Source organism: Mus caroli, unplaced genomic scaffold (genome assembly GCF_978045245.1).
Source record: "Mus caroli unplaced genomic scaffold, Mus_caroli_1 scaffold_5, whole genome shotgun sequence".
Lineage (NCBI taxonomy): Eukaryota > Metazoa > Chordata > Mammalia > Rodentia > Muridae > Mus > Mus caroli.
In genome coordinates this window covers 127,941,112-127,963,880 of record NW_028227260.1, presented here as the reverse complement: position 1 = coordinate 127,963,880, position 22,769 = coordinate 127,941,112, and the positions used below count along the sequence as shown (strand labels likewise).

The 22,769-nt window shown below is 40.5% G+C and overlaps 1 pseudogene; it reads right to left on the bottom strand.

The window, feature by feature from the left end:
• Window positions 1–19,992: 19,992 nt before the first annotated feature.
• On the bottom strand, window positions 19,993–20,147 carry LOC115030222 (U1 spliceosomal RNA; annotated as a pseudogene).
• Between the last annotated feature and the right edge of the window lie 2,622 nt (window positions 20,148–22,769).

Genomic DNA, 22,769 nt, shown 5'->3' with positions numbered 1-22,769 from the left:
CTGTTCTTAGATTCCTCTTATTTGTGACAGTCTCTCTTTCAGTGACCATGGAACTTTCAGCAGTACTGAAATGTGTTTTGTAGAATACCCTCCTATTGGAATTTAACAGTCACTTTCTTTCTGTTTCTGAAATAGAGTTTAACTCTGCAGTATAGCTGGCTAGAATTTGAGATGTAGCCTAGATTGAACTTGATTTAGCCTCCAGAATGCTGGGATTGCAGGCATGCGTCACCCTAGCTGTTATTTTTCTCACCAATAGATTTCAGTACTGCTAGAGAGATTACAGAGGTGGAATGTTAGTTCTTCATGTGATTTCCAAGGTGTAGTTATCAGCTAGACTTTTCAGCACTGATAGAACCCTTGAGCAGTGCTTTGTTAAATTTTATCCACTGTTAACTGACCCTTTCCCTACTGTACTATTTGGAAGGACATCTCTATATATATCCATACTCAAGGAATGGACAGTAATGCCACCTCTCTTTGAGGACTAAATACTTCTATAAATTATTTGGGAGCCTTAGAAAGCGTGAGGTTTTGTGCCTCATCTCAAGTCATTTGATCACTATGGACTCATGACTATTTCTTTTATGCTTTGGATTATAATCTAACACTGCACTATTTTGTTGCTGAAATTACTGTGCCTTTGATCACCAGGAATGCTTTCCGTTGGTTCTTGAGTCCCTTTGAGACAGGAACTCTCATCAAAGTGGTCTTGCTTAGTTTGTTTGGGCACTTCCTTACTTTCTGGCACCACAAAATGTTATAAAAGCTTGTATATTTCCTGTTCCTGTCCTTCAAGTAGACATGTTTATAAGGCTGTCTGCTGGCTCTTTCCTTTCTGTGACAGAATACTGTTAGAAACACGTAGCTAGGATTTTGCTGTGCTTTTCATTATTTTGCCATTCATGTATTTGCATTTAAAAACAGGATTTTAAAGGAAAGCTTATTGGTGTTTTGATTAGGACTTTATTGAATTTCTACATCAATTTGAACACAATTTCTTCTTTTGTTTTTAAAGGCAGGTCTCACTGTATAGCCCTGGACACAATTTCTACTCAACAATATCAAGTTATCTGAACCAACCTATATGTATTTGGCTCTTCTCTAATGGTACTCCTCTTTCAGAGTCTTTAGGGTACAGATCTTGTTTGTATTTTATCATGTTCTACACTGTTTACAATTGTATTGCTTTTAAAATTTACATTTCCAGTTGTTTGATGCTATAAATATAGAAACAATTTTTCTGTTTAAATATTGATCTTTTATCCTGCAATCCCACCCTCTCTCTGAGACAGGCTCTTATGTAGAACCAACTGGTCTGGAATTCACTATATAGGCCAGGGTTGTTTTTGTTTTTGTTTTGGTTTTTTTGTTTGTTTGTTTGTTTGTTTGTTTGTTTGTTTTTCAAGACAGGGTTTCTCTGTGCTGTCCTGGCTGTCCTGGAACTCACTCTGTAGACCAGGCTGGCCTCAAACTCAGAAAATCACCTGCCTCTGCTTCCCTTAAAGGCATGTGCCACCACTGCCCGGCTGGCCAGGGTTGTCTTAAACTCACAGGAATCTACTTGCCTCTGCCTCAGGAGTGCTGTAGTTAAGGGTGTGAGCTCCTGTACCTACTGTATCCTGAAATAATTTAAGGTTGTTTCTTAGGTCTAGTAGGATTTTTGTTTGTTTTGTTATTCTTATGAAACAGGGTCTCACTTTGTAACAACCCTGGTTGTTCTAGAACTTGCTTTGTAGACCAGGCTGACCTCAAACTCACAGAGATCTCCCTGCCTCTGCCTCCCAAGGGGTGAGATTAAAGGCGTGCACCACCATACCCAATCATGATCTACTACCTTTTTTTTTTTTTTCTTTTTTTTTTTCGAGACAGGGTTTCTCTGTATAGCCCTGGCTGTCCTGGAACTCACTTTGTAGACCAGGCTGGCCTTGAACTCAGAAATCCGCCTGCCTCTGCTTCCCCAGTGCTGAGATTAAAGGCGTGCGCCACCACGCCCGGCCCTTTTTTTTTTTTTTTTTTTTTTTTAAACAAGAAAGACCCACTATCCTTTGTCTATCCAGGATTCTATAGTGCATAACCATATCATTAAAAAAAAATGAAGCCAACCAATATGTTTCTTCTTCTCCTCCTTTCCCCTCTACTCTTCTCCCATTCCCTCTCATGGTCTCTTTTCCTCCTGTCTGCTGTCCTTTTTTTTTTTTTTTTCCAGGAAGTGAGGGCCTCACACAGTAAACATTCTGTCTCTTAGCTATATCCCTAACCCTATCTCTTCTTTTAAAATCTTGGTGCTATTTATTTCTTTGTCCTTACTGTAGTGACAGGAACCTGCATCCAGTACAATGTTAAACAGGGGAGGAGGAGCGGGTATCCATGTCTTGCACCTAATCTGACGGTATGCATTTGGTGTTTCCGCACTAAGTGACATTTCACTGTAGGTTGCGTGTTGTTGCTGCTGCTGTTACTTTTCTCTTTTCGTTCTTTTTGGTAGACCTGCTTTATTAGTGCAGTGATGAATCTTCATTGTTTAGGATAATCTAGAACTCATACGTCTGCATGTATGTGTGAAGGTGTTTCTGGAGAGCTTTACCTGAGGAATATAGTCAGCTCAATTCCATGGGATTGGGCCTTAAAGTGAATAAAATGGAGAAGACAAGTGGAGACAGCAGTATTCAGATCTCTTTGCCTCCAGGCTGCAGAGGCAACATGACTGTGCTTGTTAGCACGGCTAGAGCTGCCCTTTGAACTGTCTTTCCTTAGGAAGGAACTTGGCTCCTCAAATGCTCTTTTTGTACCTAGACAGCAGTGACTCACATCCTTCCTAATCTTGATACCCTTTAATGCAGTCCCTCATGTTGTGGTGACCCCAAACCATAAGATTATTTCATTGCTTCTTCAAAACTGCAACTTTCCTACTGTTATGAATTGTAATGTAAATATCTGTGTTTAATGATGAGCTTAGGCAACCCCTATGAAAGGGTTTGTAAGCCCCAAAGGAGTTGAGACCCATGGCTTGAGAATCTCTGCTATAGAGATTATCATATGGCTTAAAAAAAAAAACCTGTGTGTGTGTGTTTGTGTGTGTGTGTTTGTGTGTGTGTGTGTGTGTGTGTGTACACAAGAACGAGCTACATTCCCATGGAGTCTTCTGAGGTAGGTCTTCGGGAAGAACAGCAAGGGTACTTAACCACAGAGCTGCCTCTCCAACTCGAACTTTGATTTTTTTTTTAGTTTGTTAATATGGTGAATATATTAATTGGATTTTTAATATTAAACTAAGTTTCTAGACTGGGGTAAAGCTACCGTAGTTATGATGTATTACACTTTTGAATGTGTTGTGTGGAATTTGATTGGCTGAAGTTTTGTTTAGAATTCTCTTTGTTCTGTTTGAGACAGGATAGCCCTCTGTAACACAGGCTGGCCGTGGACTCCGGAAGTACCTTAAGATGGTTTGAAACTCGAGATCCTTCTGCTCAAGCCTCTTCAGTGCTGGGATAACAGGGATGCATCACCACACGCAGCTCCAGCCTGTTTATGATTCTTAACACCATTGTTAGATATAATCCTTATGCCACGCTTTCATTCAATTCAAATGCATGGTGTAGGTTCCCAGGTTTGAGCTTATTGATATGGGCCACTATGCCCAGTTGCATACTTAATTTTTTTGTTTTAAAATTCTATTTGTTTTATTTTAGGAGTTTTGCATGAGTATGAGTATATGTATATGTATATGTATATGTATATGTATATGTATATGTATATGTATATGTACTACTTGTGTGCCTGGTGCCCAAGGAGGTTAGAAGGGGCTGTCAGATCCTCTGGAAGGAGAGTTGTATGTGGTTGTGAGCTACCATACAGGTGGATTCCCTGTAAGCACAACTCGGGCTCTTAACCACTGAGCAGACTCTCGAGCCCTTACATGCTTTTCTTTTTTGAAAATGAACTTTGGGAGCTGGTGAGATGGCTCAGTGGTTAAGAGCACTGACTGCTCTTCCAACGGTCCTGAGTTCAATTCCCAGCAACCACGTGGTGGCTCACAACCATCTGTAATGAGATCTGGCACCCTTTTCTGGTGCGTCTGAAGACAGCTACAGTGTACTTAGATATAATAATAATAAATAAATCTTTAAAAAAAAGAATTAAAAAAATGAACTTTGGCAGTTTGTGGAAGTATTTTTAAATTAAATTTCAATTTTATTTTACGTAAATTGGTGTTTTACCTGCATTTATGTCTGTGTGAAAGTGTTGGAAGCCCTGGAACAGGACTTAAAGACAGTTTTGAGCTGCCATGTGGGTGCTGGGAGCTGAACACTCACCTCCTAGAAGAGCAGTCAGTGCTCTTAACTGCTGATCCATCTCTCCAGCCCCAAGTTTGTGAGATTTTTAAAATTTATTTGTTTTATAGTCATTTTCGTATTCGTTGGCATGAATTTGTTAGTCAACTGTTATTCTAAATATTTATAGAATCTCTTGTGATGCTAAGATTGTTACCTGTGTTTTCTCTTTTATCCCAATGCAATTGACTGGAGCTTTGTAGTTCTTGTTGATTTATAATTAATTTCCATCTTTTTGCTTACTTTGAGTTTCATTTGTTCTTATTGACCAAGGCTTTTCAGGTTGAGATGAGATCACTGGTTGAAGAGTTTCTTATTTTATAACATAAGCAGTGGGTATCATAGACCTCTCTTTCTCCTCCCAAGTACTGCTGCTTAGTGTCCCAGAAGTTTTAAATATTTTAGGGTATTTTAATTTTCTATTACTTCCAAATCATTTTGAATTTTCCATTTGATTTCTTCTTTGATCTATGGTTTGATTTCTTCTTTGATCTATGGTTGTTTGTAAGTGTGGTCTTCAGTTTTGGAATATTTTAGGGTTTTCTAGAAGTCTTTCTGTCAACTCTTAATTTAGTTGTAGTCAGAGATAATACATTTTAATATTATAGTTTCTTCACAGTATGTTTTAACTTGTTTCCTTGCTCAATATATGGTATATGTTGATAGTTATTCTATAGGCTTTCGAAAAAAAATATAGATACTATGCCATTGATGATTGGAATATTCTAGAAGTGCCTATTAGGTAAGTTGCTAAATAGGTCAAGTTGTAAATAGCTCAGTCATACAGTTACAAGGAAATAAAATCCACCAAGTCCCTGAAGGAACCTGAACGTATATTCTTTCCTTGTTTAGTTAGTGTAAGAGACATTTAAAAGTTACCCTGGTTACAAAAACGTTGCCTTGTTAACTTCTGCATAGAGAACTTAGCTCAGAACCACCGACATCTTTTCGCCCAGTTTGTAGTAATTTGTTAAACAGTAACAGAAAACAAGTAATGGTATAGAAATATTTCAGTTTATGTTTTGCTTTGCTTACTTTTTCAAGATAGGGTTTCTCTGTATAGCCCTGGCTGTTCTAGAACTTGCTCTGTTGCCCCAGCTGGCCACGAACTCAGAGATCCACCTGCCTCTGCCTCCCAAGTGCTGGAATTAAAGGCACGTGCCACCTCTGGCCAGCTCCAGTTTATGCTCCTTTGGGTTGGTCATTTAAACATCACAAAATTCCAATTTTTGTCCATGAACTTTGTTTTTTGTACTTTGAAATCTACTATGATTTTTTTGAGGCAGGTGCTCACTGTGTACCCAGGTCAGCCTGGACCTTGACTCCTGCCTCGTCCTCCCAAGGGCATGGGTTACAGCTGTGCACTACTACTCTTGGCTCTGCAATCTGCTTCGATGTTGATGGCATCTCAAGAGATTTCTTCTTGTTGGTGTTAGAATGATAGATCTTCAACTTTTAAAAATGTAATTTGTATGTAGCTTCGTATTTAAGATATGTTCCTCTGTTTTTCTTTACTACTTAATGAATTTAACCCGCATGTGAACAGAAGTCAAAATATGTGTGGAGATCAGAGGGCACATGTTACAGGAGTCAGATTTCCTTATCTTCTATATATGACCTGGGGATCAAATTCAGGTCACGAGGCTTATTGGCAAGTGCCTTTACCCACTGAGCCATCTGTCTGACCCAAAGTGGGTTTTTTATAGAAAGTATATATTTGGTCTTTGTTTTTTGTTATTTTTACCCAATCTGATAATCATTTTTTGTTTTCAAGTTTTGTTTTCACATGATCTTATTATGTAACCCATGTTACCTACCAGGATAACCATGTTGTTCTGAGTTTTTACTTTTTTTAAAAGATTTATTTTAAAATTTTATGTATATGAGCCTGCATGCACATATTTTTTTTTTAATATTTTTATTACATATTTTCCTCAATTACATTTCCAATACTATCCCAAAAGTCCCCCATAGCGCCCCCCACTTCCCTACCCACCCATTCCCATTCTTTTGGCCCTGGCATTCCCCTATATTGGGGCATATAAAGTTTGCAAGTCCAATGGGCCTCTCTTTCCATTGATGGCCGACTAGGCCATCTTTCGATACATATGCAGCTAGAGACAAGAGCTCCAGGGTTCTGGTTAGTACATCATGTTGTTCCAACAATAGGGTTGCAGATCCCTTTAGCTCTTTGGGTACTTTCTCTAGCTTCTCCATTGGGAGCCCTGTGATACATCCAATAGCTGACTGTGAACATCCACTCCTGTGTTTGCTAGGCCCCGGCATCGTCTCACAAGAGACAGCTATATTTGGGTCCTTTCAGCAAAATCTTGCTAGTGTATGCAATGGTGTCAGCGTTTAGAAGCTGATTATGGGACGGATCCCTGGATACAGCAGTCTCTAAATGGTCCATCCTTTCATCACAGCTACGAACTTTGTCTCTGTAACTCCTTCCCTGGGTGTTTTGTTCCCAATTCTAAGAAGGGGCACAGTGTCCACACTTTGGTCTTCATTCTTCTTGAGTTTCATGCGTTTATCAAATTGTATCTTATATCTTGGGTATCCTAAGTTTTGGGCTAATATCCACTTATCAATGAATACATATTGTGTGAGTTCTTTTGTGATTGTGTTACTTCACTCAAGATGATGCCCTCCAGGTCCATCCATTTGGCTAGGAATTTCATAAATTCATTCTTTTTAATAGCTGAGTAGTACTCCATTGTGTAAGTGTACCATAATTTCTGTATCCATTCCTCTGTTGAGGGACATCTGGGTTCTTTCCAGCTTCTGGCTATTATAAATAGGGCTGCTATGAACATAGTGGAGCATGTGTCCTTTTTACCGGTTGGGACATCTTCTGGATATATGCCCAGGAGAGGTATTGCTGGATCCTCCGGTAGTACTATGTCCAATTTTCTGAGGAACCGCCAGATTGATTTCCAGAGTGGTTGTACAAGCTTGCAATCCCACCAACAATGGAGGAGTGTTCCTCTTTCTCCACATCCTCGCCAGCATCTGCTGTCACCTGAATTTTTGATCTTAGCCATTCTGACTGGTGTGAGGTGGAATCTCAGGGTTGTTTTGATTTGCATTTCCCTGATGATTAAGGATGTTGAACATTTTTTCAGGTGCTTCTCTGCCATTCGGTATTCCTCAGGTGAGAATTCTTTGTTCAGTTCTGAGCCCCATTTTTTAATGGGGTTATTTGACTTTCTGGAGTCCACCTTCTTGAGTTCTTTATATATATTGGATATTAGTCCCTTATCTGATTTAGGATAGGTGAAGATCCTTTCCCAATCTGTTGGTGGTTTTTTTGTCTTATTGATGGTGTCTTTAGCCTTGCAGAAGCTTTGTAGTTTCATGAGGTCCCACTTGTCAATTCTCGATCTTACAGCACAAGCCATTACTGTTCTATTCAGGAATTTTTCCCCTGTGCCCATATCTTCAAGGCTTTTCCCCACTTTCTCCTCTATAAGTTTCAGTGTCTCTGGTTTTATGTGAAGTTCCTTGATCCACTTAGACTTGACCTTAGTACAAGGAGATAGGAATGGATCGATTCACATTCTTCTACATGTTAACAACCAGTTGTGCCAGCACCATTTGTTGAAAATGCTGTCTTTCTTCCACTGGATGTTTTTAGCTCCCTTGTCGAAGATCAAGTGACCATAGGTGTGTGGGTTCATTTCTGGGTCTTCAATTCTATTCCATTGGTCTATTTGTCTGTCACTATACCAGTACCATGCAGTTTTTATCACAATTGCTCTGTAGTAGAGCTTTAGGTCCGGCATGGTGATTCCACCAGAGGTTCTTTTATCCTTGAGAAGAGTTTTTGCTATCCTAGGTTTTTTGTTATTCCAGATGAATTTTCAGATTGCACTTTCTAATTCGTTGAAGAATTGATTTGGAATTTTGATGGGGATTGCATTGAATCTGTAGATTGCTTTTGGCAAGATAGCCATTTTTACAATGTTGATCCTGCCAATCCATGAGCATGGGAGATCTTTCCATCTTCTGAGATCTTCTATAATTTCTTTCTTCAGAGACTTGAAGTTTTTATTATACAGATCTTTCACTTCCTTAGTTAGAGTCACGCCAAGATATTTTATATTATTTGTGACTATTGAGAAGGGTGTTGTTTCCCTAATTTCTTTCTCAGCCTGTTTATTCTTTGTGTAGAGAAAGGCCATTGATTTGTTTGAGTTAATTTTATATCCAGCTACTTCACCGAAGCTGTTTATCAGGCTTAGGAGTTCTCTGGTGGAATTTTTAGGGTCACTTATATATACTATCATATCATCTGCAAAAAGTGATATTTTGACTTCATCTTTTCCAATTTGTATCCCTTTGATCTCCTTTTGTTGTCGAATTGCTCTGGCTAGGACTTCAAGTACAATGTTGAATAGGTATGGAGAAAGTGGACAGCCTTGTCTAGTCCCTGATTTTAGGGGGATTGCTTCAAGCTTCTCACCATTTACTTTGATGTTGGCTACTGGTTTGCTGTAGATTGCTTTTATCATGTTTAGGTATGGGCCTTGAATTCCTGATCTTTCCAAGACTTTTATCATGAATGGGTGTTGGATCTTGTCAAATGCTTTTTCCGCATCTAAGGAGATGACCATGTGGTTTTTGTCTTTGAGTTTGTTTATATACTGGATTACGTTGATGGATTTCCGTATATTGAACCATCCCTGCATCCCTGGGATGAAACCTACTTGGTCAGGATGGATGATTGTTTTGATGTGTTCTTGGATTCGGTTAGCAAGAACTTTATTGAGGATTTTTGCATCAATATTCATAAGGGATCTTGGTCTGAAGTTTTCTATCTTTGTTGGGTCTTTTTGTGGTTTAGGTATCAGAGTAATTGTGGCTTCATAGAATGAGTTGGGTAGAGTACCTTCTGTTTCTATTTTGTGGAATAGTTTGTGAAGAACTGGGATTAGATCTTCTTTGAAGGTCTGATAGAACTCTGCACTAAACCCATCTGGTCCTGGGCTTTTTTTAGTTGGGAGACTATTAATGACTGCTTCTATTTCTTTGGGGGATATAGGGCTGTTTAGATCATTAACCTGATCTTGATTCAACTTTGGTACCTGGTATCTGTCTAGGAACTTCTCCATTTCATCCAGGTTCTCCAGTTTTGTTGAGTATAGCCTTTGGTAGAAGGATCTGATGGTGTTTTGGATGTCTTCAGGATCTGTTGTTATGTCTCCTTTTTCATTTCTGATTTTGTTAATTAGGATGCTTTCCCTGTGCCCTCTAGTGAGTCTGGCTAAGGGTTTATCTATCTTGTTGATTTTCTCAAAGAACCAGCTCCTTGATTGGTTGATTCTTTGAATAGTTTTTCTTGTTTCCACTTGGTTGATTTCACCCCTGAGTTTGATTATTTCCTGCCGTCTACTCCTCTTGGGTGAATTTGCTTCCTTTTGTTCTAGTGCTTTTAGGTGTGTTGTCAAGCTGCTAATGTGTGCTCTCTCTAGTTTCCTTTTGGAGGCACTCAGAGCTATGAGTTTTCCTCTTAGAAATGCTTTCATTGAGTCCCATAAGTTTGGGTATGTTGTGGCTTCATTTTCATTGAACTCTAAAAAGTCCTTAATTTCTTTCTTTATTCCTTCCTTGACCAAGGTATCATTGAGAAGAGTGTTGTTCAGTTTCCACGTGAAGGTTGGCTTTCTATTATTTATTTTGTTATTGAAGATCAGCCTTAGTCCATGGTGATCTGATAGGATGCATGGGACAATTTCAATATTTTTATATCTGTTGAGGCCTGCTTTGTGACCAATTATGTGGTCAATTTTGGAGAAGGTACCATGAGGTGCTGAGAAGAAGGTATATCCTTTTGTTTTAGGATAGAATGTTCTGTAGATATCTGCCAAATCCATTTGATTCATAATTTCTCTTAGTTTCACTGTGTCCCTGTTTAGTTTCTGTTTCCATGATCTGTCCATTGGTGAAAGTGGTGTGTTGAAGTCTCCCACTATTATTGTATGAGGTGCAATGTGTGCTTTGAGATTTACTAAAGTTTCTTTAATGAATGTGGCTGCCTTTGTATTTGGAGCATAGATATTCAGGATTGATAGTTCCTCTTGGAGGATTTTACCTTTGATGAGTATGAAGTGTCCCTCCCTGTCTTTTTTAATGACTTTGGGTTGGAAGTCAATCTTATCAGATATTAGAATGGCTACTCCAGCTTGTTTCTTCATGCCATTTGCTTGGAAAATTGTTTTCCAGCCTTTCATTCTGAGGTAGTGTCTATCCTTTTCTCTGAGATGAGTTTCCTGTAAGCAGCAAAATGTTGGGTCTTGTTTGTGTAGCCAGTTTGTTAGTCTATGTCTTTTTATCGGGGAGTTGAGTCCATTGATATTAAGAGATATTAAGGAAAAGTAATTGTTGTTTCCTGTTATTTTTGTTGTTAAAGTTGGCATTTTGTTCTTGTGGCTGTCTTCTTTTAGGTTTGTTGAGGGATTACCTTCTTGTTGTTTCTAGGGCGTGGTTCCTGTCCTTGTATTGGTTTTTTTCTGTTATTATCCTTTGAAGGGCTGGATTCGTGGAGAGATAATGTGTGAATTTGGTTTTGTCGTGGAATACTTTGGTTTCTCCATCTATGTTAATTGAGAGTTTGGCTGGGTATAGTAGCCTGGGCTGGAATTTGTGTTCTTTTAGTGTCTGTATAACATCCGTCCAGGATCTTCTGGCTTTCATAGTCTCTGGTGAAAAATCTGGTGTAATTCTGATAGGCTTGCCTTTATATGTTACTTGGCCTTTTTCTCTTACTGCTTTTAGTATTCTATCTTTATTTAGAGCATTTGTTGCTCTGATTATTATGTGTCGGGAGGTATTTCTTTTCTGGTCCAGTCTATTTGGAGTTCTGTAGGCTTCTTGTATGTTCATGGGCATCTCTTTCTTTAGATTTGGGAAGTTTTCTTCTATAATTTTGTTGAAGATGTTTGCTGGTCCTTTGAGTTGAAAATCTTCATTCTCACCCACTCCTATTATCCGTAGGTTTGTTCTTCTCATTGTGTCCTGTATTTCTTGGATGTTTTGAGTTAGGATCTTTTTGTATTTTACATTTTCCTTGATTGTTGTGCCGATGTTCTCTATGGAATCTTCTTCACCTGAGATTCTCTCTTCCATCTCTTGTATTCTGTTGCTGATGCTCGTATCTATGGTTCCAGATTTCTTTCCTAGGGTTTCTATCTCCAGTGTTGCCTCATTTTGGGTTTTCTTTATTGTGTCTACTTCCCTTTTTAGGTCTAGTATGGTTTTGTTCATTTCCATCATCTGTTTGGATGTGTTTTCCTGTTTTTCTGTAAGGACTTCTACCTGTTTGATTATGTTATCGTGTTTTTCTTTAAGGATTTGTAACTCTTTAGCAGTGTTCTCTTGCAATTCTTTAAGGGATTTTTGTGCTTCCTCTTTATTGTCTTCTGCCTGTTTAGCAGTGTTCTCCTGCATTTCTTTAAGTGTGTTATTAAAGTCCTTCTTGAAGTCCTCTATCATCATCAGGAGATATGCTTTTAAATCCGTGTCTAGCTTTTCCGGTGTGTTGGGGTGCCCTGGACTGGGCGAAGTGGGGGTGCTGGGTTCTGATGATGGTGAGTGGTCTTGGTTTCTGTTAGTAAGATTATTACGTTTACCTTTCGCCATCTGGTAATCTCTGGGGTTAGTTGTTATCGTTGTCACTGTTTAAAGATTGGAGCAGAAGCTGTGTTCCACTCACCAGCAGTCTCTAAATCCTGCGGCGGGGGTCGTGGGTAGCTGACGGTACCCCGGTGCTGGTCCAGCCGGAAGAGGCCTGTGGTCCTACTCAGGCCGTTTTTCTGCTTCCCTAACTAATGCAGTCTCTGGTCCTGCGTGCAATTGGATTGGAGCAAAAGCTGTGTTCCACTCTCCAGAAGTCTTAAGATCCTGTGGTGGGTGTTGTGGGTAGCTGGTGAGTGTCAGCCGACCCTGTGCCCCAGCTGCCCTGGTGCTTTTCTGACTGGAAGAGGGTTGTGGCCCTATGTAGGCCGGATTTCTCTCTCCCCAACCAGAGCAGTCTCAGGTCCCACGTGATTGGGCTGGAGCAGAAGCTGTGTTCCACTCACCAGCAGTCCCAAAATCCTGCAGCGGGGGTCGTGGGTAGCTGGCGGGTGTCAGGCAACCCTGCGCTCCCGCTACCCTGGCGCTGATCCGGCCGGATGAGGCCTGTGGCCCTACTCAGGCTGGTTTCTGCTTCCCTAAGTAATGCAGTCTCAGGTCCCGCGCAATTGGATTGGAGCAGAAGCTGTGTTCCACTCACCAGCAGTCCCAAAATCCTGCGGCGGGGGTCGTGGGTAGCTGGCGGGTGTCAGGCAACCCTGCGCTCCAGCTACCCTGGCGCTGATCCAGCCGGATGAGGCCTGTGGCCTTACTCAGGCCGGTTTCTGCTTCCCTAACTAATGCAGTCTCAGGTCCCGCGCAATTGGATTGGAGCAGAAGCTGTGTTCCACTCACCAGCAGTCCCAAAATCCTGCGGCTGGGGCCGTGGGTAGCTGGCGGGTGTCAGGCAACCCTGCGCTCCCGCTACCCCGTTGCTGATCCAGCTGGATGAGGCCTGTGGTCCTACTCAGGCCGGTTTCTGCTTCCCTAACTAATGCAGTCTCAGGTCCCGCGCAATTGGATTGGAGCAGAAGCTGTGCTCCACTCACCAGAAGTCTTAGGATCCTGTGGCGGGTGTTGTGGGTAGCTGGCGAGTGTCAGCAGACCCTGCGCCCCAGCTGCCCCGGTGCTTTTCTGACCGGAAGAGGGTCCTGCATGCACATATGTGCACTGTGTGTGCAGTGCCTTTGGAGAGCAGAAGAGGGTTTCACAGCCCCAAGAACTGGAGTTACAGATGGTCATGTGATACCTTGTGGGTTCTAAGAAACCAGCTCTGATACTCTGCAAGTGTAAAAAGCACTCTTAAACACTGAACCAGCTCTCTGGCCCATGGTTTTTCATTTTAAAATTTCTTTAAATTGTGTGTGTGTGTGTGTGTGTGTTTTGGGGATCTATATTAAGTTCCAGACCAGCCTGGGCTTCATAGAGTTCTTCTCAAAACATGATACACAGTTCTTGGTGTTATTGTTATTATGTTATTTTACATGTACTTTACCACATTTTGCAAAGATCCTCAACACGTTGATATGGAAGGTAAGTTTTTCAGTGTGAATGACATGAAGCAATCCGTATAGATGTTCTAGTATCATTAGTGTTTCCGTGATGGAAGAGTGGAGTGCTCTTCTCTAAGGCCAGAAACGACGTTAATGATACTCACTTTTGCTACTTACACTGCAGATTCTTTTCTTGCTGATATCCATTAACTTTATTAATTTCTATTCCACCTAAGACCTATAGGAAAAAGCCAAGATATGGGGGTCATTTAAACATCCCCTTAGGTTTCTCAGGCAAAGCATAATCTGTCTACTCCCACCTCACCCCAGCTTGTTCCAGTATCCCCAATTTTCTACTTTCAAGACTCTACTCCTCTGCAGGGAACCACTGGACACATTTTGTAGATTCTTTTGTAAAAAAAGAGATTTATTTTTATTTTATGTGTGTCTGCATGGAAGTGAGTTTACTGTATGCATGTATTGCCCATTGAGGCCAAAAGAGGACACTGGTTCCTCAGAGCTGCAGTTTCAGGCAGTTGTGAGCTGCCTGGTATGGTTGCTGGAAATGAAACCCAGCACCTTGGCAAGAGCAGCAAGGGCTCCTAAAGGTGTGCCATTTCTCCAGCACCATGCATTTTCTGCCAGTGTTTCTACAACAGAAAACACAATAGGAACCACCCAGATTGGTAAAAAAAGGAACCAAACAGCTTGATTTCTGGTTGACGATCATTGATGTAAAAAGTCAGTATTTATGAAAAAAGGTATGTGTGTGAAAAGATAAATATAAACAATGAATTATATTTATACAGAATAGGGGGCTGGAGAGATGGCTCAGCAGTTAAGAGCACTGACTGCTCTTCTGAAGGTCCTGAGTTCAAATCCCAGCAACCACATGGTGGCTCACGACCATCCATAATGAGATCTGATACCCTTTTCTGCTGCGTCTGAAGACAGCTACAGTGTACTTACATATAATAATAAATAAAGCTTTGGAGCCAGGGGGACCAGGGCAAGAAGAGGTCCTGAGTTCAATTTCCAACAACCACATGGTGGTTCACAACCATCTGTACAGCTACAGCGTGCTCATATACATAAAAGAAATACACCTTCAAAAAATATTTGTACAGAATAGCAATGAAAATGAAAAAATAAAATTAGAAAGACAACACTGTTCACAATAATACCAAAAGAAATGAAATGTTTCAAAACTAAGCTTAGCAAAAAAATATGTAGACTTATACACAAAAATTATGAGGGCCATGAAATGACTCAGTGGGTAAAGACACTGCACTTACTGCCAAGCCTGACGACCCGAGTTTCATCCTTGAGACACACATGGGAACTGATTCATAGGTGTTTTCCTTTGACCTCTACATTTCACTACAGCGACACATAGACACAAATAAATAGGGGAATGTAGAAATAAAGTATGAATCATTACTTAAGGAAATGTAAGAAGATCTACAGAAATGGAGAGGAATTCCATGTCCATGAATTGAAAAACAGCTTTCCTAAGATATCAATGTACATCAAAGTGATCTATAAATTACATAAAATCACTATTAAAATTCTAGTAGGTTTTAAAGAGAAATAGGCTGTCAACCTGTTTCTGAAAGTATATGGAAATGCAGTGTGTGGGAATGCAAAGGACTCAGAATAGCCAAACAGTTTTGCAAATTGCAATACTTGTGCTTTCATATTGGAAAACTCCCATAAACTCTCAGTAATCAAGATAATGTGATGCTGGCACAGAAAAAGGAATATGGGTGGAACAGAATAGAGAGTCCAGAACGGAAAACCTTAAGCAGGTGCTAATCTTGTTTGTCATCTTGACACCTCCGGGGAAAGGGAATCTCAACTGAAGAACAGCCTTCATCAGACTGGGGTCTTATGACCCGAGCCCTGGCTGGACTGCAACTTGCTCTGTTACTCAGGCTGGCTTTGGAGTCAAGGCAATTGTCCTGCCTCAGCCTCCTGAGTGCTGGTAACAAATAGAATCGGATCCCTGTCTTCTCAAGGTATATAGGGTTATTTATTTCTTTTCTGCTTAACTTTTTTATTGTTTTTATTTGGGGATATGCTTGTACTAAGTAGTTTTAATTTTTTTCTGCAGTGTGATAAGGATCTCTGCTTGATTTAAAAATACATGTTTTTATATATAACTGCTCAGGGCTCTGATGTGTAGCAGTTTCCTCCAAGACTAAAACCTTCCCTCTTGGAAGAAGTCTTGTTACGACAGAGGACCTTTCCAAGGGAGGTGAAACAACCGGAAGTTCTGAAGAGCTTTGCTGTGTGAAACACCCTGTCATTCAGGGAAGCTGTTAAATTCAGGAAGTAGTCAGGGGTGGGGGTGGTAGGGTGTGGTGCATGCCTTTAACCCTAGCACTTGAGAGGCGGAGCCAGGCAGATCCGAGTTTTGTATGCCATCCGGGTCTACAGAGAAACATCCAGGATAGTCAAGACTGCACAAAGAAACCCTGGCTCAAAAAAGTCAGGAAGTAAACAGTTGGATAGCTTCAGGGAGTCTCTGAAATTAACTCGACACCCTAAGCCTCTACCCCCCAAATACATATAAACTCTAAGGATTGTTGAAAGCCTCTCTTAAACCAGCTGAGCAGCCTTGAACATGGTCAGACCCACTGAGGCACATGGAAAGGACTCTCTCCAACCTATCTACTGAGCTGCCTGTAGGCTGTGCAGTGTGCTCCAGGACCCCGGCTTTGTGAGCTCTCACCCACACTGGGGTGGGCTTTGGTGATGAGGGTAACCGTCTCTGAGTTGTTTCTGCTCTGGTAAGTAAGCACTTACCCATACTACTGCAACACTAAGAGACCTTGATGGTATCTGTACTTTGATCTGTTGTGAGCTCCCTCTCTGGGGTGAGTAGATATTTGTTCCCATCTCTCTAGGAATAGTGTCACACAACAGGCTTATGCTTGGCTTGTCAAGCTTTGTGGCCAGTCAATTTATTGATTAGTGATTTTGCTTAATATTTTGAGTGCAATATTTCCACCATTTCTTAGCACTCACAGGCCAGTTATTCCCAGCACCTTGACCAATTATGAATTTTTATAGTAAGTGCTATCCACTGCAAAACCAGGTTCCTCTCATCAGTGCTAACAATAGTATCATTTTATGAGCATAAACACAAATACTTCTGGAAGCAATTTGAAAGGCACAAAATATCCATTTAGCAAAATAATAGTAGTAGATCCCATACAAGGGCCTCCCTAGCTTCCTAAATCTAGGTTTTTCCGTCAGGTTTCCTATACCATGCATAAATTCATTCCTGTGAACCTGGCCTCAACTCTAACCAGAAAGTCATTGGTTACCCTCATAACCATGCTACTATTTAAAAGAGAACTCTTGCCTGTGTATCAATACCCCACCTCCCTTTTTGAGATAGGATCTCTTGGTGAACCTACAGCTTTCTGACTTAGCTAGATTGGCTAGCCAAGGAACTGGAGTTACAGCTGTACACCACTGTATCTGATGCTCCATGAGTGTTGAGGAGTCTGAATTCAGATCCTCATGCTCGAGTCGTAGACTAGTAATTGAGCTGCTTCTGTTGACTGATGAATTGATTATTTGTCATTATGAAATGCTTCTCCCTACCTCTGATCCCTGGTTATACTCTCGTGTTGAAGTTTATTATACCTATGCCTTAATTAATATAGCCAATGCCTTTGATACATTTATTGCTTATATTGCATAGCACTTTTTAGTTTTACTTTCAGTGCATCTCTCTATATATTTAAAGGGCATATTTTTTATTCTATTGAATATCAGACTCAGGACTTCATCCATACTAAACAAGCTATCAACCATTGAATTTGTGACAGTTTGAATGAAATTGGCCCCTATAGGCTTATATGTTTGAATACTTGGTCCTCAGTTGGCAACACTATTTGGCAGGATTAGGAGGTTTGGCTTTAGTTGGAGGAGGTATGACACTGGGGCAGGCTTTGAGGCTTCAAACCCCTAGCTATCCCCAGTGCACTCTCTGCTTCCTGCTTGTGGTTCGAGATGTGAGCTCTCAGCTTGCAGTTTCAGCTGTCCTGTCTGTTGTCTCCCAACCCCTATGAACACTCATCTCTCTGATGCCATAAGCCCAAATAAATTCCTCCTTCCATAAGTTAACTCGGTCAAGATGTTTTTATCATAACAATAGAAAAGTAACTAACATACCTGTTAAAATACAGTCTTCTTAGAAGGGGGAACAAAATACCCATGGAAGGAGTTACAGAGACAAAGTGTGGAGCAGAGACTGAAGGAAATCCAGAGACTGCCCCACCTAGGGATCCATCCCATAGACAACCACCAAAACCAGACACTATTTTGGATGCCAACAAGAGCTTGCTGACAGGAGCCTGATATAGCTGTCTCCTGAGAGGCTCTGCCAGATACAGAGGTGGATGCTCATAGCCATCCATTGGATGGAGCACAGGGTCCCCAATGAAGGAGCTAGAGAAAGGACCCAAGGAGCTGAAGGGGTTTGTAGCCCCATAGGAGGAACAACAATATGAACTAACCAGTACCCCCAGAGTTCCCTGGGACTAAACCACCAACCAAAGAAAACACATGGCGGGACTCATGGCTACAGCTGCATGTGTAGCAGAGGATGACCTAGTCCGTCATTAATGGGAGGAGAGGTCCTTGGTCCTGTAAATGTTATATGCCCCAGTATAGAAGAATGCCAGGGCCAGGAAGTGGGAGTGGGTGGGTTTGTGTGCAGGGGGAGGGGGAGGGGGGAGAGGATGAGGGTTTTCAGAGGGGAAACCAGGAAAGGGGATAACATTTGAAATGTAAATAAAGAAATATTTAATATCTATATCTATCTATCTATCTATCTATCTATCTATCTATCTATCTATCCTGGGCCAGGTGTGGTGGTACATGCTTTTAATCTCAGCAGTCAGGATGCAAAGGTAGATGGATCTCTTATGAGTTTGAGGCTAGCTTGGTCTATATGGAGAAGTTCCAGACCAACCAAGACTACATAATAAGACCCTGTCTCTAAAATAAAACAATGTAATCTGACAACCCTTGAATATTAATTGGCATTTATAGTTAATATAAGTATTGGTGTAGCTTTGATATGAGTCTGTGATATTATTCTGTGTTTTCTATTTGACTCTGTTCTTTGCTTCTCCCTCACGTTCTTTCTTCTTATCTTTTTTGAGTATTCTACTCTACTTATTCGGTTAGCTTTTTATTTATTCATTTTTTTTGTGGTATTGGAGTTTCAACCCAGAATCTCAGGCATGCCAAGTAAGTGTTCTGCCATCAGCTTTTACTCCTAGCCCTCTAGTGACTCCTTAGCTATAACTATAATTATGCAGATTATTGTAGCAGGATGTTCTGCTAGAGAGATATTTTGATGTCATGACTTTTGATTACTTATTTAAAATATTCCAAAAGATATTTTATTTTTTACATTTTTTTAGTGTGTGTGTGTGTGTGTGTGTGTTTGTGTGCATGTTCCATGGTGCCTACGTGAAGAACAAAAGACAACTTGTTGGAATTGGCTTTCACCTATGTGGTCCTGGAGATCAAACTGACGACTTCAGGCTTGGAAGCCGTGCCTTTACCCTCCGAGCCATCTTGCCTGCTCCACAAGACATTTTCACAAGCCTCAAAACTGTTTCACCCCTCCAGAAGAGTTTTAAGCACAATACAAAAAACATCACCTAGCCAATACCCTCTTATTTCTAGACACTTTTATGTGCATTTTCTAAAATATGAAAATTGTGTGTTATAAAGCTATAATATAACCATCAACATTAGATTATAACATTGCTATTGCTTTGCCCCACTCAGGCTTTGCCAGTTTTTCAGTAGTGTCCTTAAGTCAGAGAATTCAATTCAGAACTGAGTGTTGCACTTTATTTTAATGCCTGCTCAGTGGCCTTCAATTTTCAATACTTGAAGATAATAGTCTAGTCATTTTGTGAAATGCCTTGTAACTGAGTTTTCTGACATTTCCTCATGATTACATTCTAGCTATGAAATTTGGGCAGAAACACTAAAGAAATAATGCTTTTTTTCTTTCATGACATCTTACCAGGGAGCATGTTATTTCACTGTTTTATTTTTTTTTAAAGATTTATTAGTTTTTAAATTAGGTGTAGGTGTATGTATCTGTGCTGGGATAAGACCCTCTGGGCCCAAGGTGTTGAATGCCCTGGAGCTGGAGTCAGACATTGATGAGCCACCTGCTGTGGGTGCTTGGGACTGATCTCAGATCCTCTGCAGGAACAGCAAGCAAGTGCTTTTAACCGCTGAGTTCTCTCGCCAGCCCATTGTGTTTTATTATTGATGATGTTCTCTTTGTTCATTTGATTAAGGTGAAGTTTTCTGAATTTTCTCTAATGCAAAGTTCTTTTTTGTCCTTTCCAACTTTAAGTATCTGGCAGAAAGAAATGTTGACTCTTTCTATGTCTTTCTATCAATCATCTATTTCTATAGCTAATAAGCACTCTCTCTCTCTCTCTCTCTCTCTCTCTCTCTCTCTCTCTCTCTCTCTCATAAAAATGTACTGTTTTTATTTTGGGGGAAGAACACATATTTCCACACATTATGCAGTCAAGTTCTCCATATTTGAAGAAATCACAGGGGACAGCACATTCAGGGTTCAATACGTGAGCTTCACCTTGAGAAAACCACTTTTATTATCATGGTATCTCCCCTGCTAGGGAAGTGTCTCATCATTCATTCATGTCAATGTGAACTTATGACTTTCTACTTCATTTAATCATTTTCAGTCTGTTATTGTGATATTCAAATTTACCATAGGGACTCCTTCCCTTTCCCCCCCAGAGGGAACCCTTTTAATCTAGCTCCTGTGCCTTTTTAACATGTTCCCATAATTCTTTGAACAGTTCTTTTCTTTGTGGGGAAAGAAAGAAGTTTCAAGCTCATTTTATTTGTTGACTAAACCCTTTGGAATTAGTGTTTTCTGCTAAGAATCTTGGTCCCTTTGGGTGGGGAATGTTATTTATAGACTAAGAGTTAGGTGTCAAATATTCTCATTGTTATTAGTGTGTTGCGCCTTCTAGGCCTTCTCAATGGATTAACAGTAAGAAACCTGGTTCCTTAATATAATCCTTCTGCATATATGGTTGTTTGTAGAGTTTAGTCTCACTGAAAACAGAAGGAAGAGGCTAGCTTGGCAAACAATACCAGAAAGAATTGGTTATCTATGCCCATGTACCAGTGGTGTTACACTTCTAAAGATTTATTTATTTATTATATGTAAGTACACTGTAGCTGTCTTCAGACACTCCAGAAGAGGGCGCCAGATCTCGTTACGGATGGTTGTGAGCCACCATGTGGTTGCTGGGATTTGAACTCTGGACCTTCGCAAGAGCAGTCGGGTGCTCTTACCCACTGAGCCATCTCACCAGCCCGGTGTTACACTTCTATTTTAGACTTTCATTTCAAGGTGAGGTCCGTGTGAGATCACTCCTGTATCAATATTGGTATTCAGGATAGTGGGCCTTTTGTTGAATTTTGAATTTGTGTGTGTGAAAAAAATGTATTTGCAGGATTTAGATGAGAGAAAATGTTGCTTGTCATGTTTATCAAGCCCAGAAAGATGCACTAATCCTCAAAGAAAAGATATTTAGTTTGTTTCAAATTCAGTTGCTTTGATTCAGGAGCCATAACAATGAAAAACAACAACAACAACAAGGATATCAAAACGTTTTGGATGACATCTATGTACAGCAAACTAGTGAATAAGCTCTAACTTATCCAACTACAGAAACAAGATTCTGGATTATCAAGATGATTTATGTGTTTCAGTGACATCATCAAAGAATTCTATTGACTTGAGGTGTAAAGAAAAGACTTACTCTGGCTATATCCAATATATGTAAAGAACTCAAGAAGGTGGACTCCAGAAAGTCAAATAACCCCATTAAAAAATGGGGCTCAGAACTGAACAAAGAATTCTCACCTGAGGAATACCGAATGGCAGAGAAGCACCTGAAAAAATGTTCAACATCCTTAATCATCCGGGAAATGCAAATCAAAACAACCCTGAGACTCCACCTCACACCAGTCAGAATGGCTAAGATCAAAAATTCAGGTGACAGCAGATGCTGGCGAGGATGTGGAGAAAGAGGAACACTCCTCTATTGTTGGTGGGATTGCAAGCTTGTACAACCACTCTGGAAATCAGTCTGGCGGTTCCTCAGAAAATTGGACATAGTACTACCGGAGGATCCAGCAATACCTCTCCTGGGCATATATCCAGAAGATGTCCCAACCGGTAAAAAGGACACATGCTCCACTATGTTCATAGCAGCCCTATTTATAATAGCCAGAAGCTGGAAAGAACCCAGATGTCCCTCAACAGAGGAATGGATACAGAAATTATGGTACATTTACACAATGGAGTACTACTCAGCTATTAAAAAGAATGAATTTATGAAATTCCTAGCCAAATGGATGGACCTGGAGGGCATCATCTTGAGTGAAGTAACACAATCACAAAAGAACTCACACAATATGTATTCACTGATAAGTGGATATTAGCCCAAAACTTAGGATACCCAAGATATAAGATACAATTTGCTAAACGCATGAAACTCAAGAAGAATGAAGACCAAAGTGTGGACACTGTGCCCCTTCTTAGAATTGGGAACAAAACACCCAGGGAAGGAGTTACAGAGACAAAGTTCGTAGCTGTGATAAAAGGATGGACCATTTAGAGACTGCCGTATCCAGGGATCCATCCCATAAGCAGCTTCTAAACGCTGACACCATTGCATACACTAGCAAGATTTTGCTGAAAGGACCCAAATATAGCTGTCTCTTGTGAGACAATGCCGGGGCCTAGCAAACACAGGAGTGGATGTTCACAGTCAGCTATTGGATGTATCACAGGGCTCCCAATGGAGAAGCTAGAGAAAGTACCCAAGGAGCTAAAGGGATCTGCAACCCTATTGTTGGAACAACATGATGTACTAACCAGAACCCCGGAGCTCTTGTCTCTAGCTGCATATGTATCGAAAGATGGCCTAGTCGGCCATCACTGGAAAGAGAGGCCCATTGGACTTGCAAACTTTATATGCCCCAATATAGGGGAATGCCAGGGCCAAAAGAATGGGAATGGGTGGGTAGGGAAGTGGGGGGCGCTATGGGGGACTTTTGGGATAGCATTGGAAATGTAATTGAGGAAAATATGTAATAAAAATATTAAAAATTAAAAAAAAAAGAATAATATATGGCCATATATAACCTGAAGAAAAAAAAAAGAATTTAAAGTTGGCATGGATGGAAGTAGGGAAGAACAAGGCTTGTTAAAATTTTGGTTTGG